The sequence below is a fragment of the Canis lupus genome, chromosome Y, assembly GCF_048164855.1.
Source record: "Canis lupus baileyi chromosome Y, mCanLup2.hap1, whole genome shotgun sequence".
Lineage (NCBI taxonomy): Eukaryota > Metazoa > Chordata > Mammalia > Carnivora > Canidae > Canis > Canis lupus.
In genome coordinates this window covers 12,005,018-12,011,165 of record NC_132877.1, presented here as the reverse complement: position 1 = coordinate 12,011,165, position 6,148 = coordinate 12,005,018, and the positions used below count along the sequence as shown (strand labels likewise).

Below are 6,148 nucleotides of genomic sequence, written 5' to 3'. Positions count from 1 at the left end.
CTCATTTTCTATCGTCTTCTAACAGCAAGAGGTCAACAGCTCTTTCTATGGTCATTCATTTCCCAGGATCTACAGTCAAAAAGCCAAACTAAAAACTATGAAACCAACTGGTTACATCTGGACTGAAAAGTGGGTGACAATATTTCACATTTGCAGAAAGCGAGAATTCACCCATCAAAGAAGTCCATGGAAGGTAACAAATTCATTCATTAAATTGATTCAAGAAATATTGATCTAGGGGTAACATTCAGTTACCCAGGTTAGATTCTGCTTCTTGGTTTCAGCTCTGGTCATGACCTCAAGTTCCTCAGATTTGCCTATATTTAGCATGGAGTCTGCTTAGTATTATCTCTTCCTTTCCTTCTGCCCATCTCCATCTCACACTTTCTCTTTTACTCTCTCTCTCTCTCAAAAAAATTAATTTTCTCAGTGTGCCATACCAAAAATTAATACACTAAGCCATATTCTTAATGTTTCTTGTATGAAAAATCTTTTTTTGTTGTTTGAAAATAAATCTTTATTTTGGACTTTATGAAAAGCAATGCAGTACCCCATAGACTGGTGTTAAATGTTGTCTACAGTGCAAAATCCATATTGTAACATATATAATAATAGCCACAGTGCTCTTGTTGATCTTGTATTCAGTCAGGTTAAAACAATGGACAATAAAAGAATGAACAGATCCTCATGTGCGTGATTCACTCTCATCTGAATGCCACAGCTTGTAACTTCTTTGCTTTCTGTACTGCTAGTTATCGAAGATCTTGAAGAAATACTGAAACTGTAAGAGGCCATTGTCTGGTAGATCAGTACGGTGAACAGCATTCTGGATCTTAGTTTTACAAAAGATTGCTCTGAGGGTTCCAGGGCATAAATGCCAGGCAATTTCAGGATCAGCAGGTCCACAGAATTCTTGAAATGTCTTTGTAGGATTATTTTGTTGAATCTCCACTGCTACACAAGGGCCAGAATACATTTCTGTCACCATCTCGTTATACTCAGATACCACTCTTTTATAAATTTCATAAAACTCCTCAACATTAACTTGATCCATGTTGAACATCTGCATTGCTGAGATTTCAAAACCTGCATCCCGGATAGCCATAAAGATCTTTCCTAGCAGTCCTTCACTGATGGCATGGAGCTTAATAATGCAACAGGTACAATTGGTATATTTAGCGGTGTTTGCTGGTCCACAAATTCCACTTCAAGGAGAAAATAACTCCATTTCTCTGGCAGCAGAAGCAAAAAATTCAGGACCATGAGCTGCATTTCTTATGCCATCTGTTCCAAAGAGGGCCCTCAGGCTTCCAGGAGCATCTGTACATTCCATACCAGAGTTCGCAGGTCCAAGTAGCCTTTTCCACTCACATATAGCATCATCTCTTAAAATCTCCATGGCGATAGTAGGACCTCTTGTAAAAATATGGATAAGTTCATTTAAAAAGGACTTTGATGATCTATATGAAAATCTGTTGCTTCTTTCCTTGAAAGCATCATCATTTTGAGTTTAGTTATAGTAAATCCAGCTTTATCATTTCAATTATTTCTCCAGTTTTTGATACTGCATCTGGTTTAACCAGAGCTAATGTTTTTTTTCTTTCCTACTGCCCAGTTGGTGAGCTGTATATTGATCCCCATAATCAATTAGCACCAATTGTTGAGAAAAGACATTCACTTTGTTGCCTATAAGTAAATCTTCCAAGTGAAGACCATCATATTTAGTTCGCTTTAAAAAAGTGTGGTGAAAAAATAATAATAAAAAGGTGTGGTGATTCTTTACATCATGTATTTCAAGAGATCCATCCGCTGGGTAAAATAAAAGCTCATAACATCAAAAAAGTGAAGCATTTGGATCATACCACTCTAATGAAAATGAACCTTTCATACTAGATAGAGGCAAGGTAGTGCCTCTAGTATGGGTTATGATTCATAGTCTCAGGATCTCAACACGGGAAATAGGTAGCTTTGCCACAAGGAGACACCACCTCTACATCAACTCCCCATGTGTGAAAAATCTTAATTTAAATGGTCAGTCATTAGTTCATAAACAAAACAGTAAAACACATTGAGAACTTTCATTTGGTCTGATTAAATTGTAGATGTTGAGAAGCTAACTTTTGGATATATTCGTCCTTGCTATTAGCAAATAAAATTCTTATGTTTTAATAAATAGACCTTATTACTGACATTAGAATTAGGCTGATATCACAATGCAGCATATAATATGAAAATTTCCCTATCACTCTACCTTTTGGCATATAATTTCCAAAATTATTCACACCTACATCAGAGTGAAATATTTATCACAAAGTACAAAACAATGTATACATATTATTAACATTGAAATCAAGCACTTATATTAACGACTGCTCTTTGTTGTATATTAGTGTGTGTTTTGACATATTCAAAATATTATGTATCCCAGGACCCTGGGATCATGACCCGAGCCAAGCGAAACACTCAAACAAAGGAACCACTCTGGTGTACACATTTCTGCATTGAAATCCAGTCAAGAAGACCTACAAGGTTACATTAGTTTCAAGTGTGCCACCTATGATTGGCACTTATATTTATTGAAACCTGCCTATGTCTCTGCCTCTGTGTGTGTGTGTGACTATTATAAATAAATAAAAATTTTAAAAATGTATAGAAGAAGAGAAGGGGTGAGAGGGGTCATTATGGGTGAAGAACTACAGGAGGTCTGTGGAAAATAAGAATTATTTTAACTGGGATCCCTGGGTGGCACAGCGGTTTGGCGCCTGCCTTTGGCCCAGGGCGTGATTCTGGAGACCCGGGATCAAATCCCACATCAGGCTCCCGGTGCATGGAGCCTGCTTCTCCCTCTGCCTGTGTCTCTGCCTCTCTCTCTCTCTCCCTCTCTGTATGACTATCATAAATTAAAAAAAAAGAATTATTTTAACTGAGTGGATAGAAAATGGAGAAAGACTTAGATGAGAAACTTGGTCCATTATCTTAGGTGGAAGTTGCCCACTGCCTATCATCATTTGTGTTTTGAAAGTATTGTAGCAACTGTCTTAAGACTGACTGCTTCCAGAAGATCTCTGAGGAGGTTGTTTGAGAGCCTTCTTGTTTCCAATTCTGATTTTTTTTTTAATTTAAAGGTTGAACATCCTAGAGATTCATTGCTATGGTTTTAAAAAGACCCGATAAGTTCCCTTTCAGTGATGTCTCAGGGCAGTTTTTCATATTTGGCTCTTCCTTCAGAAACATTTCCTATTGAATGGAGGAAGAGGCTACTAGGACTATTGGAGGAATATTTGACTTATCTTGATGGTAAAAATTTGGGTAATATCCTAAGGATTCTTTAAGATGTTACATATCTGCATATAGTAAGGTAGTGCCTCTAGTATGGGTTATGAAATTCTTAGACTTGTGGATCTTTCAGCTCCTAACTTACAGTGGAAGAACCAGTATATGCTGAAGGGAATGCACTGGATAGTCCCGCTTACTAGTGTCTATTTACACTAAGGGATCTCACAGGTTTCTGAAAATTTTGCCTATTTTAATGGCAGATGAAAATAATTTCCCTTCTTTAAATAAGTTATATCATGAATAATTAGATTACTCTGCAAAACTGTAATTTCCTTTGAATTTCTATATTCTTTATGCAATATTTGGGAGCAAATATGTGGATCCTTTTATTTTTTTTCTCTGAACAAAGTGGAAAATCATCCATTTATTGTATAAGAAAGGAATTACAAGAACACCAGAGTGGCTCAGTAGTTGAGCATCTGTCTTCGGCTCAGTTCATGATCACAGGGTCCCACATCATGCTCCCTATGTGGACCCAGCCCCTCCTTTTGCCTATGTCTCTGCCTCTCTCTCTCTTTCTCTCTCATGGATAAACAGAAAATCTTCAAAAAAATTAAAAGAACTGAATGACAAGGGAAACAGTATTTAGGCCTTGATTAGGATTTAGGGGCTTTCAGTGAACTCTAGGCCATGATTGTCCAGGAAAACCGTTGTACTGTTCTGGAGAGAGGGAAATGGATTAACCCTCTGATCCAGAGGCACACTGAGAAATGAGATAAAATATTCAGTAGAGCACAGCAAGTAGCTTTAGAAGATTGATAATAGTTAAGAATTTGGGTGAGGCCCTATGAGGAAGAAGAAAAATCAATTTCGTTGATGACCCTAAGGTCTTGAACAAATTAGTATCTTCCTTCATTTGGTGCCTTTCCTGGCAGTACAAGTATGGTATTAGCACCAGTGGAGGGTATATGATGACTTATTTAAAAGGCTTTTGTAGCCACCTCATAAGTTTTTGGGGAAGGTTTGGTGATTTTTTTTTTTTGACTCCTCATTTCTAGGTTGTGCTCTGATTCTTTTACCTATGTCAATGGGATTTTTAACCTGGGGATGTCAAGTACACAATCAAAATCCTTGTGGAAGTTATGTGTTCCCTCCAATGGAGGAGGCAATAAACATATCCAGAGCAGATATATCGGCTATGGATAGACCCATGGGACCTCAAGTCATTGTCCTTGCAGTGTACATTCAATATTACAATTAAATTTGCAACATCTCTCCCAAGTAAATCTGCAAGGCTAGAATCACACAGAAGCAAAAACTAGTGTTTTCAGCTAATGGGTCACAGATAGTGGTGACCCTTATGTAAGGAGTCAAGGAAAATCTGTGTGCTACTTGATACCTGCAGCATACAGGTTATATCTCCTCCAAGGATGAACAGGAGCAACATGGGTAGCATTTAAGAAACAACTATGAGCACCAGTGTTTAACAGGAATTGATGAGAATGATTGTGTATATTCCTGGATAAATCATGGAATCCAAAATCCTACAGAGGAATCTGAATGCTTCCTTTTTCCTTGCAATACCTTCAGTCTTTGAACTGGAACATTTTTCTAATTCTTGTTCTTTTGCCGGAAGACCTATCTTTTTTGCCATGTTGATTTGTTTACACTGTTTACAGTGCTTCAATTAAGGTATGTTACCCCAAGGTGTGTCACCTACAGACCATCCCACTGCTGCTTTTATTTCCTTTTTTTAAATTAAAACCCTTTGCAAAAGACCTACCACTGTGTTGTGGTAGGCGTAAGGACTTCATGTCCCTTTTCAAGTATGTTTGTGAGTGAGGTGTCCAGTTTTGAGTTTAGCTCTGTTGACAGCCAGAGATGAAAGGGTTACTATTCCAATAGCACCTCTTTCAACCCATGAATGAAATGGAAGGTCATTTCCTATTCTGCCTGGAACTTTTAATTGCTTGATTATTTAATTAGTTTGCTTTGTATTTATTTCACTAATGGTAGGGCATTTTCAGGATATTCCCATGTGTAGGAAAAAAAAGGTGGTTTTAGAATATAATGGTGGAGTAATAACGAATTCTGACCCCTTCCTCTATGTCTTCTTCTTCCTTTATATAAGATCCTAATTTTGTTTTAAGAAAGCGATTGGTCACTGAAAATACTGACCAACACAGGAGTATATTTTCTTTTCTTTTTCTTTTTTACTTTTTATTTTTTTAATTTATGATAGTCACAAAGAGAGAGAGAGAGAGAGGCAGAGACACAGGCAGAGGGAGAAGCAGGCTCCATGCACAGGGAGCCTGACATGGGACTCGGGTCATGGGACTTAGATGGGACTTAGATCACATGGGACTTAGATCCCGGGTCTCCAGGATTGCACCCTGGGCCAAAGGCAGGCGCCAAACTGCTGCGCCACCCAGGGACCCCCAATTTTCTTTTCTTTTTTTTTTTAAATAATAAATGTATTTTTATTGGTGTTCAATTTGCCAACCTACAGAATAAAACCCAGTGCTCATCCCGTCAAGTGCCCCCCTCAGTGCCTGTCAACCATTCACCCCTACCCTCCACCCTCCTCCCCTTCCACCTAAGTGCCATGGTTAATTTAGTCTTTTGATGATGCTAAGAGTGAATACTTTGCTTGGTTTTGCCATCTGCTCAAACATGTCCCAATATGAGGTGGCACATCTATTCCAAATTGTGTGGGGGACCAATACAGGACTGGATCCCAGAACTTGAGTTTATGTACTGAGACAGAGTCAGATGCTTAATTTCCTGAGACACTCAAGCTTCCAGGAAGGGTCCTGCAAAAAGGAATGGGACTTAGTACCCTTGTAGATTAGGGGCTACAGAAGGATCTGTT

The 6,148-nt window shown here is 38.3% G+C and overlaps 1 pseudogene; it reads right to left on the bottom strand.

The window, feature by feature from the left end:
- Nucleotides 1–623: 623 nt before the first annotated feature.
- LOC140629049 (nucleoside diphosphate kinase homolog 7 pseudogene) lies at nucleotides 624–4,723 on the bottom strand (annotated as a pseudogene).
- Nucleotides 4,724–6,148: the final 1,425 nt, after the last annotated feature.